This window comes from Triticum dicoccoides, chromosome 1A (genome assembly GCF_002162155.2).
Source record: "Triticum dicoccoides isolate Atlit2015 ecotype Zavitan chromosome 1A, WEW_v2.0, whole genome shotgun sequence".
Taxonomy (NCBI): Eukaryota; Viridiplantae; Streptophyta; class Magnoliopsida; order Poales; family Poaceae; genus Triticum; species Triticum dicoccoides.
In genome coordinates this window covers 127906454-127917058 of record NC_041380.1, presented here as the reverse complement: position 1 = coordinate 127917058, position 10605 = coordinate 127906454, and positions in this window count along the sequence as shown.

The window sequence follows — 10605 nt, the reverse complement described above, 5'->3', positions numbered from 1 at the left end:
TGCTTATGCCTGAGAAGTACTCCTGAACATTTAGCTGTACTCCAATGAGTACACCATGGAGTTACTTACTCCAGTAGCTTAATTAAGTGCAGTTGTTTCACTTACTCCAGTAGCTTAATTAAGTTGCAGTAGTGCTTGTAAGTTTGCAAGTTTTGTGTACTGTACTGCTTGCATCAGTACTTTTGTGTAATCTGACTGTAGTGCTTGTATAGTTTCAGTAGTTTTTCTTCAATTAATTTGTTTGGTTGTATTAGTTTAGTGTAGGACAACAATAGTGTAGCACTTGCTGCTGCTGTTAAGTTTCAGTTAATTTGTTTGGTTGAATTTTGGAGTACAGCACAAAGAAACCTTTTCAGTAGTTTGCCTTGTGCCCTCCATATTGTCTCATCTTCTTGTCTTGTTGTACTCCTGCTACTGCTTACAAGTTCTAGGGTTTGCATCAGTATTCCTGCTTGCAGTAGTTTGCAGGAGGATTCTAGTAGTGCAATAGTGCAGGAGTATGAACAATAGTGCAGTAGTGCACTGCTTACAATAGCCCTAAAATCTAGTAGCAAGTGCTCTCCTTTAACTGAAACTTTAAGTGAAAAATTTAATTTAACTTTAAAATCAACTAAAACTTTAACTAAAACTTTAATTTAAACTTTAACTGAAACTTTAATTAAACTTCACGTAAGTCTTTTCCTTTAATAAAAATTGTATGGTGGATGTCTTGTTGTAAAATTGTATGCATAGTCAAGCACTTTCATGTTTTCAAGGAAACACCAGACTTTCCAGTTAGTGCTTTCTCAAACTTCTGCAATTTGCACTTCCTGAACTACTGCTTGGAACTAAACAGAATTATACAATGCACTTCTGTAGGCTGGTCTGAGTTGGACCATCCTCTACAGCCAACTTGTCTTCGGCAAGTGGAAGAAAGGAGAATCAGGGTAGGGTTTCATGGCTAGAAGATATATTGTTGTACAACAATTTGTTACAAATTGCATTTATTGGTATATGTACGCTAGTTTCGTCATATCAGGATCTTAGGAACTTATCTTCTCATTGGAGTATGAAGGTAGTATATCATGCTACTTTCATCTATGGAAGTCTGACTTGTTACTTCTACAAATCGAACCCATCATTTAGTTATGGACCAGTATAATATAATTTACAGTACTTGGCGTTGAGCAGCTAGCACTTCTGAAGCTTAGTAGCAAAAGAGGCCCATTTGCTCATGAGAAAAGAATTTTGATGATAGTATTGCTTTTGCTACCTTTTCTTCCCAGGCATTGTTTCCACTTACTCAGCATTCTGAACCTTTTATTGAGTGGAAATGTAAATTCTTAAGCATATGTTTTGGCATACAAGTATCTCTGTTTTCAAGACCGGTAAATCAAGTTGGTAAATAGATGCTGCTGCTGGACTATATGTTCTGGACTATATGTTCACTGGTACTATATGTTCAGAATGAGTTAACTTGTTGTCATTTATCGAAATTCAGAATCTGCTGGACTATATGTTCATTGGTACTACTTGTGGTACTACTTGTGATGTTGCTGTTGTACTACTTGGGAATTTTGTCAACTTGTGATGCTGCTGCTGTACCCCGAGAGGCCCTTGAGTTTGCCGGAATGTCGATTAACTTCCGTTCCGGCAAATTCGGGTACTCCATATGTCCTATTTTCAGCAAAGGTCATGTTGAAATTTTCCGTGAATTTTAGCATGACTTTGCTAAAAATAGGACATATGGGGTACTTGCGACTAATGCATGGGCTGGGGTATCTTAGTACTTAATTGAGTAGGATCAACTGCCCCTTTATTCTTGCTGCATTAAACCATAGGTGGCAATAGGGCCAAGTGATTAGGCCCAACTTAGAATTCTCCTTCCCTTTCCTTGATAGGGTATATTATTAGAAGATACCCATATATATTAGTCAACCTAGGGTGCCTCGGCATCGATAAACCCTAAATGATGAAAACTTAACTTAGCATTCAGGGTGCCTCAGCGTCGACAAACCCTAAATTATAAAACCTTGGCTTTTAGGGTGCCTCGGTGTCGATAAAAACCGAAATGATGAAAGCTTAGGCTTTTAGGGTGCCTCGGTGTCGAAAAACCCTCAATGATAAAAGCTTAGCTTTTAGGATGCCTCGGTGTCAACAAACCCTAAATGATGAGACCATGATCTTGTTCCTTGACAATAACCAACTTTTTGACCAAACTTTGTTCATATTTATAGAGAAACATGGCCAACAACGATGAGGCCGGGGGTTCGGGCGGCAAGAAATTCTGGGAGCTGTCCCAGGAGATGGAGGAACAACCTCACTTGTATGAGGACGCCGCCTTCCCCACCGATCCTGAGACCACTGATGGTACCGCCGAGGATGACCCCACTGATGCCACCACTGATGGTGCCGCCGAGGATGCCACCACTGATGATGGCGGCGCACGCACAGATGGCAGCCAACCGAAGAGGCAACGGAAGGACCGGCGCCCGACCGTGCTCCTCACCCTCAAGGAGGAAGTTACTGAAGTGGACTCCGACGGGAATCCAACGGTGCCCAAACGAATAGTCAAGGGGTACTCGCTTCAGCTCGGGTGCATTCTCCGGAGCACCGTCTCGATCAACACTGAGAACCTGAGGCATCCTGACCGAGGGAATTTGCGCAACCTCCTCTTCACAAAGCTGCACGAACAATACAAGTTCCCCGCTGAATTTGAAAACACAAGCCTCAAAGGGAATAAAGTGAACAATGCTGCCCTCACGAAGATGAGCAAGGCCCTGTCTACTTGGAAAAGCAATGTGAAGAGAATGATCAAGAAAGGTGAGAGTTATGAGAAGATCAAGGAGAAAAATCCTTCGGTCACCGAAGATGACTACAACGACTTCAAGATCAATTGCTCGAGCACCGCAAACTCCGAATCAAGTAAGTGGGGGAAAGAAATGCGGGAGCTGAACTTAGGGGAACACACACTCGGTCCCGGCGGTTACAGAGTGGCGGAGCCTATATGGGACAAGGAGGAGGCGGACCGTGCCGAGCAAGGCCTACCACCCCTCTTCGATAAATACGGTGACAAGCAGACCAGGAACTTTGTCAGGGCCCGGTACAAGAAGGACCCGAAAACAAAGGAGCTTACCACGGATCCGAAGACCAGGGCGCTTGAGCTTGTTCTGGTAAGGAATACACCCCCGCGTAATTAGCTCCATATGGTTGCATTCTAATTAATGAAGCCAAATTTCTAAATGGTTCACATTCCTTCCGCAGGCGACTGAAAGCAGTAGCGCGGGGTCGACTAAGAGCAACCCTTGGGACACCACTCTAAATAGGGCGTTGAATGTAATGAAGAACAAGGATAAGCTCAGTAAGCCGATGTCAGCTGGTCGTGTGGCCGGCAAAGGCTTGTCGACAAAATGGTCGTCATACTATAACACTGGTGGGCGAAAGGAGAAAAAGACCAGCTCGGAAAGCCAGGCGCGCGAGGTTCAAGAACTCAGGGCACAGGTGGCGCGGATTCCGGAGATTGTCCAAGAGCAAGTGCAACAACAACTCGGAGCGACGATCACTGCCATTGTGCCTACCTTGATCCAGGGGATTAGTGTGTGGATTGCGGGCGGCCAACAGGGGCCGCCCCCGATTCCTAGCTTCACGGCCAGCAACTCGCAGAACGTGATGGCGGGGCCATTGGTGTCTCCGGCGGAGGCAGCATTGGTGTCTCCGACGCCGGCATGGGAGCTTAATGCACCTGGGTGTACGTCGGCCGGCACCTCCGCAGCAAGCGGCCCCTTCGTCAATTGCACGCCCGCCGTTGGCGGTGCCTCGACATTAGCCGAGCTCGACGCCATCATCATGGTAACTAATTAAGCCTCTCTCGGCCAAGGACTTCATCTCCTTGCCTTTGACTGGGCATCCCTGACGCCCAACATGTTTTCGTAGGGCGCCGCCGACGTTCCGTGCACTCTCCTGCACTTCGTGAACAACGAGTTGGTCGATGTCGCCAAGGGAAAAATCGTTCAACCGGGCAACCCCTTGTTCCACGGTACCCAGATGCCACCCAACTTGTTTAGGGTTCAACTGGTTCGGGTGCTGCCAGGCTGCGATGAGTTATTACCTCCGATTCGACCCGTCGGGGCCGACGATGATGACGTGATGACCCTCAGCACCTGCCTGAGCTGGCCCCTGCTTTGGCCGAAGAGCCAGATTCGTTTGGGGGCGGGGGACACCACCCCAAAGACAACACCGCCAGTCGGGCCGGCGCCAAGTCGGCCCCATGGCAAGACCGCCGCAACGGTGCCGGACATCCCTATGCCACTGGATCCAAACATGCATATGGCACAGGATCAGAACGACGACGACGACGATACATTTGCCAACATCGATTAGTACTTTGCCGATCATGGGTACGGTGGCGACTTCATGGGGCCTCCTTCTCAAGAACCCAACCCAACAAAAGACGTGCGTGATCTAGCTGGTACCGCGGAGAAGCCAAGTTGCAACAGGCGTCGTCTGCAGTTCAGCTCTCAGGAGACGCCTCCAGCTGCCGACTTCACCGAGCCTCAGATAGGCGAGGTGCAAAATATGATCAGCCCTAACACACTCAAGAAGGCGGTCTGTGAGCAGAACTCGGTCCCATTACAGGAGAAGAAGAAGGCACGCAAAAGAAAGACTAACAAGGGTGCGGGCCAGCCAGCACCGAGTACGATCCGTGCTCAGGACGGGCCACCTTCACCTGAGGATATCTTGAGGAGGGTGCATGTGGCGGGTAGGCCGATGCTACCAAGAAATATGCTCGATGCTGCAACCGGTGCTATGCGGAGTCTGCATGACAGTGCTCTTTCTTTGGAGAAGCGGCGTCTCGGAGAGAAGGATGTGGCATACCTGGTTTTCGTGGCCAAGGTGCCAGAGGGCAAGGGCTTTGTGGATAACTCCATCGGGGGTACGATCGTCCTGTGGTTTGATGACATCCACGCTATGTTGAACCTTCATCCGCTGCACTACACCTTCGTTCGGCTATTTTCGCTGAGTATGGAGATGCGGATCATTCGCGACAAGACCCCGGACATCGTGATAGTCGACCCCTTATACATGCGTGCCAAGATCTTGGGCAGCGCTGGGGACCGGCAAGTCGCGAGTTCTTACCTCGAAGGCGTCATTCTAGCAAACCAAGATAAGGATAACTTACTCGTGCCTTACTTTCCCGAGTAAGTCCTCCCCTCAACCGCCCCGTAACATATGAATTCTTAGGTTTCGATCGTTTTTCTTTTAACATTTCGTGTTTTCTGCAGTGACACACATTGCACGCTCATCCTCCTAAGCCCCAAATATTCCATGGCCACGTATTTCGACCCGGACCGTCAGTCGAACGTAGACTACACAAATGTCAAGAAGGTTCTTGATGATGTTCTCCCCGACTACGTCAAATCTGGAGGCACCTTCACCAGGCCTATTCATAAGTACGGCAAGCACGTGTTCTCCCACAATACGATGTTCTGCTGCGTCAAGCGGCCGCCTGGCGGTCAGAAGGGTGCCTACTACGCCATCCATCACATGCGGGCGATCGTACGGGACCATCATCAACTTCTGCTACCGAGTAGACTCAAAGATTGGGCCGCGAGCGTGTCGGCAATCCAGGACGCGGACATCAGACAAGAATTATTTCGCATCCAGTCGGAGTTTGCGGAAATCATCCATCAAGATGTCCTTCGTACCTCAGGGCAGTTCTACCTCAGAAATCAATCGTCCAACAGTGACATCGACACAATCCTACAAATGCAGGCTGACAACGCCCGTTGTTTCACGACTCCCACAATAGACAGCGGCTTCATCCACGCTCTGATCCCTTGAGTCGAGTCGAAAGCAGTGATGTTGTGTCTAGTTCTGAAACATCGATTGACTCATGTTGTAATTAAACTTTAATGAACTTGTAGTATGTCTCTTTGGTTTCGAGAGTCGTTCAACTTAGATGTAATCGATGCTATTAATGTCTTGCTTTTCTCTTCCGATCGTTCTGTTGCATACTTATATATTGCTTATGTATTGTCTGTGAATTGGTACTAATGTTTCGTTTGGCTACTGCATAGCGATGCCGTGGTATGTCGTGTACAAGGGTAAGGTTCCCGGAGTCTACGACGACTGGGAGGAGTGTCGGAGACAGGTTCACCGATTCAATGGTAACAGTTACAAAGGGTACGCCACTAGGGCCGAGGCCGAATCTAGATATGCCCGCTATCTAGCGGGAGAGGGGAGGGAGCATTGGAGGAACCGGATGAAGACGAGTTTCATCGTGATGATGGTCATCGTGATGACCGCAACTCTCTTCTATGTGATGGTAGTTTAGATGATCGATATCGACATGTAATGTGAAGACAAATTCGCGGTCTCGAGACTTGTAGTATAATGTTCTATCTTTGTTCGGTCTTTTCAATTCGGAGACTAATATGATGAATTGTATTCGGAGACTAAAATGATGAATTGTATTCAGAGACTAATCTTCTATTGTATTCGATGAATCTGTTGTTGATGTGTGCTGTCTATATTTTGTCCAATTATACATTTTGTAACCTGTGCAAAAAACAGAAAATTAAAAAAAAACTAATATTCATACTAATGGCGCATCACATCATAGTGCGCCATTAGTATGCCAAAGGATACTAATGGCGCATCATTAAACAGTGCGCCATTAGTATGCCGAAGTTACTAATGGCGCATCCTGTTGTTGTGCGCCATTAGTATGCCAAAGCACCTAGGTATACATGGCCCCCTGGGAGGCATACTAATGGCGCACTGTTGTATATACTAATGGCGCATCTGAGGTGCGCCATTAGTATACTAGATACTAATGGCGTGGCACTAATGGCGCACCACTAATGCGCCATTAATGGCCAAATTAGGTGCGCCATTAGTAGGCATTTTCCTAGTAGTGCAAGAAAAGTCCCATCCGGACACGGGACGAAGTCTTCAATCTTGTATCTTCATAGTCCAGGAGTCCGGCTGAAGGTATAGTCCGGCTACCCGAACACCCCCTAATCCAGGACTCCCTCAGTAGCCCCTGAACCAGGCTTCAATGACGAAGAGTCCGGCGCGCAAATTGTCTTCGGCATTGCAAGGCGGGTTCCTCCTCCAAGTCCTTCATAGAAGATTGTAAACACCAAGAGTAGTGTCCGGTTCTGCAAAATAAGTTTCCACATATTACCATAGAGAGAATAATATTGACACAAATCAAATCTACCGACGTATTCCGCAGTGCGTCATCACACTACGACCAAGTCCTTTACTCGAATCGTTTTTACTTTTCCATCTCAGCATGTTTTGCGAGGCGGTTTCCTTGGCACGTCTTTTCAAAGCAGAGATCGTGTGCCCCCCTTTTACGAGATTCTCATCAATATGGACGTGGGTAACCCAATCGTGCCCGTTAGCATGTTTTCTCGATTAAAGGTGAGTCCCAAACGGTTACGGGGAGGGCTCCTGGTATTCAACCTCTTATAAAGAGACCAAGGCCTTACTCCTTTTTCCAATCTCAAACAAGTTCGCCCGTCGCCACGAGTTCCAACACCCTAGGCTCCAGATTCCAGGCGCTTCGGACCTTCGACAATGTCCGGTTCCGACCTTCAAGGCCGATGGATGCCCACCTCCGTCACGGAGGAGGACGTGCGAAAGTTGAGAGAGGCTAAGTTCTTGACCGCCGAAATTTCGCATAGGTTGCCTGCTCAAAGGAAGGCTATTCCCAGTCCCCAGCCTGGTGAGTGCATAGTGTTCATGTCTCACTTCCTTCGGGGGTTAGGCTTCCCGATGGATCCCTTCGTGAGGGGGCTGCTGTTTTATTACGGGCTGGAATTTCATGACTTAGCTCTGGAGTCCATCCTCCACATTTCCCCATTCATCGTTGTGTGCGAAGCGTTCCTCCGTGTTACTCCTCACTTCAGATTATGGCTCAAGACTTTTGGAGTGGAGCCTAAGATGGTCGAGGGATGGCACGCAGAGTGCGGAGGCGCTGTCATAAGTAAGAATGCTGATGCTCCATGGCCCGAGGGCTCCTTTCAAGAGGAGCTCGGCTTGTGGCAACGAGAATGGTTCTATATCACCGTTCCCAGGAGCGCCAAGTGGGCGGCGCCTCCTGCCTTTCGCTCAGGTCCCCCATCACGGCTAGCGTCATGGGTCAACAAAGGATTAGATTGGGGGTTATCCAAAGACGTGCCCCTGTTACAGGGCCGAATTAAGGATCTCTTGGAAGGAGACCTCAATTTGGTCAAGGTGACGCAGGTCATGCTGATTCGCTAAATATTGCCCGGCAAACGTCGCCCCTTCGCCTGTGGGAGTTTAATCCAGAGGGACCGCGAGCTCTCCAGAATTTTATGGGCGCAACGCCCGCAGAGATGTGTAGACTGTTCTTCGGATCACAAGAGATGTGTCCGGATTTAACCGAGGACGCAGGCCTAAGCTGCAATCGCCCGGATACTCAAGTAAGCAACCCTATGCCCGGACCTTCTATCCGTATAATTGTCATAAACTTGCCCCTAAAAGAGCTGTCCTTTTAAACAGGAGTGGATAGCGAAGGCAAAGCTGATCAGGTGTCCGTCTCCCCTTCCCGAAACCAGGCCGGATCCCGTGCTTTTCAGGATGTTGAAGATAATGCCTTTGGAGGGAAGTGAGGGGAAGGACAAGGGAACTATGGCCTCCTCGAAGGAGGCTGCTCCGAAGGGAGGAACCGACAATTCCTCTCCCAAGGGGAAGAAGAGGGCCGCCTCTGACGACCCGGAGACCATGGCCCTGAAGCGGGGGAGAAAATCCTCGTCAGAGGGTCCGACGCCGGGGAGTTCCTCGGCCGAACTACGCCCTCAAAGGGATTAGCCCTCCAGCGAGCCGTAAGTAGAGAGAGGTTTTCCTTTTGAGGGATGAGAGAAATCCTTGATTTATATCTGAGAAGATTAACCGAAATTTTACCTTGTAGCTCGGACCTCAGCCCTTCTCAGCAGAGCTCGTCTTCAGGGGATCTTCTTCCGGAGATGATGGAGAGCGGGACGCCTCCTCCTACCGTACCGCCTAGCGAGGCGGGCGACCCTGAGGTGTCGTCGCGGAGGATTTCTCCGAATCTGGCAGGGGCGGAAGATAGCTATGTGGCCCCCCAAGGCTCTCCGCGTCCGGCCTTCAAAAGAGGCCATAGGACAAGTCCGGCACTGTCTGGTGCTCGGCCGGAGGAGCTAAAGATTCTGCTGGGGCGAGCTTCTATCTCAAAGGAGCACCGTGCATTGATGGGCACGGTGGTTGAAAGGATTTCATCCGCAGAAAGCGGATTCCATGAGGCCGTCAAAAGTTTACTGACGGGTTTTGAGGTACGTTAGATAATGTACACTTTTGTCAGTTGCGCATAAGTAAGATGCGCCCTGTGTAGATAGTAGCCCCTGAGACTCTGCGTGTTGTCAAGAAATGACGGCACGCAGAGGATCATAATCCCAGGTCTAAGATGTCGCCTTTGAATGTAGGTGGCGAGGTGTCCGGAATCAAGCTGAACTGATGATGTGGCCGAACTAAAGCGGCAACTAGACGTGGCAGATGCCGACATCGCGCTTGTCAACAAGCGGCTTGATGAGGCTCAAGGTATGTAATTCTTAGGGCGGTATCAAGTAAGAGGAGCTTCATGCCAGTGTCTTACAATGTGTGTGCTTGACGCAGATGGTACGGCCGCCATGGAGAGTCTTAGGGTAGAACTTGCTTGAGCTAAGGAGCAAGCCAGAAAAAGCGATGCGGCTGCCGAGAAGGCCCTTGAAGAGCTGAGAGCCGAACAGGCTGCTCACTGCCGAAGCAAAGAAGAAATGGCCGAGATGGCCGAGAAGTTAAAGAGCGCTGCAGACCATTGCAAATTTCTTGAGAAAGAAGACCGGGTGAGATAGACGGACTTAGAGAAGGCCGTTGCCGATGCCAAGGACGCTTGCTCTGCGATGAGAGCTGCGTAGGAGGAGCTGCGTCAGGCCGAACAGATTGCGGCTGGAAAGCCCTTTATGCTGCGGAGGAAGTTTTGTGATCCGAAGTTTGCTCCCTTGGACCGGATGTGGAGTGTGGAGGACACCTATCTGGATTTGGCAGCAAGTGCTGCTGATGCGACCGAACACTTTCGAGATCTAAAAGATCGCGAAGTGGAAAAGCTTTTCTGGTCACAGTTCCACAATCCAGAGCATCCACTGGCAGTGGACGATCGCCTGGCTCAATGGGCCGAACTGAATAGATTGTCCGGACTCGCCATGAAGTACGTCATGGGTCATCTGTGGCCTGGGAGATCGGAGCCGAAGAGTTATTTCAGCTTGGTGCAGCAATTCCTTGACGCGGTGCCGCGTATAAATGCAATGAAGAGGCCAGCATGCATAGAGGGCGCTAGGATGGCTCTTGCCCGTGTTAAGACATACTGGGCAGAGATGGAGACCACCGTTGTTGTGTCCCGAGATTCAGACAAAAGCCAAGTACCCTCCGAGCACTATTTTCAGGAAGTTCTTGAAGGCGCTCGTGTAATAGAGACGTAGTGCCCGAAAGATGCTATGTTATGATAGCATATGTAATTATAAAGTAATATTTTGATAAACTGTAGTGGCCTTTTTTATACTTATGCCTCCAAGTATTGGGAACACCTTCTGTGCGGCC